The sequence below is a fragment of the Gavialis gangeticus genome, unplaced genomic scaffold (assembly GCF_001723915.1).
Source record: "Gavialis gangeticus isolate Ggan-Ray unplaced genomic scaffold, GavGan_comp1, whole genome shotgun sequence".
Classification (NCBI taxonomy): Eukaryota; Metazoa; Chordata; order Crocodylia; family Gavialidae; genus Gavialis; species Gavialis gangeticus.
In genome coordinates, this window is record NW_017729003.1 from 9,044,122 (window position 1) to 9,045,130 (window position 1,009).

Below are 1,009 nucleotides of genomic sequence, written 5' to 3' on the forward strand. Positions count from 1 at the left end.
GTGTGTGTGTGTGTGTGTGTGTGTTCTTGGGTGAGCTGGCCCCTTATTTCTCCCTAGTGACCACTGATGGGGTATGGATGACCACAGTCCTTTGCTTTTTTGGTCACCACTTTATCATAGAAGGAAATCATGGTTAAGCAGGCATGTTTTGCTCTTGGTGAATCCACGCTGGCTGTTCCTGATCACCTTTGTTTCCCTCTAGGTGCAATGTGCTTTGCTTTATACTAATGTAATATATTTAGTTTTACCCCTGAGTCGTTCTCAGTGTAATACAACATGGCATTTGAGCAAACTACACTGGTGTAGGAGTTGACAGCATTTCTCCACGCCTTATAGCTGGCACAAATGCTAGTTAGGCTGGTATAAGCACTTTATCCAAATCCCTATTCCGCTGTTAATGTAAATTTTGCTTTTTCTTGCACTGTAACAGAAGTATCTTTATAACTATACTTTAGAGAAAAGATGGAAAACATGAGGGCAGCTTCTTATCTCTCATCAAGCCGTATTACTTTTTTTATTGGTGTTGCCTTTAAAAGGGAAGCTAATTATTGTGGACATTTGGCTAAAAATGGGTTTCTATATAATGATAATAGTCAGTATTAAAAAGGAAGTGTGTATAGGAACACATTTTAGTAGTTGGAGACTGAGGGGAGAGAATCTCAGTCTTTTTAAACCCTAGGTCAAATCCAGGTTGCTAATGACTTGCGGTTACGTTGGGTTGACTCCTTTTAAAAGCCTTCTGTAAATTTTTTGTGTAGACGGTTGGGAAAGAGTCCAGTGCAGAGCAACAAAAAAGAGTGGTCTTGGAGATGAGGCATATGAGGAAAGGCTGAAAGAGCTAGGGTTATTTAGTCTAGAGAAGAGAAGAATGAGGGAGGATTTGATAACACTCTTCAAATAGCTGAAGGATAATTATAGAGAGGATGGAGATGGGCTTTTCTCTGTAGCCATAAGGGACAGCTCTAGGAGCAACTGCCCCAGGAGAACTTTGTTGGAGATTAGGAGGAAC

At 40.6% G+C, this 1,009-nt stretch overlaps 1 protein-coding gene across 5 annotated transcripts in view; it reads left to right on the forward strand.

The window, feature by feature from the left end:
* The window catches only part of MICU1 (mitochondrial calcium uptake 1), a 276,027-nt gene that overhangs the window by 60,262 nt on the left and 214,756 nt on the right, over nucleotides 1-1,009 (forward strand). The window lies entirely within an intron of this gene.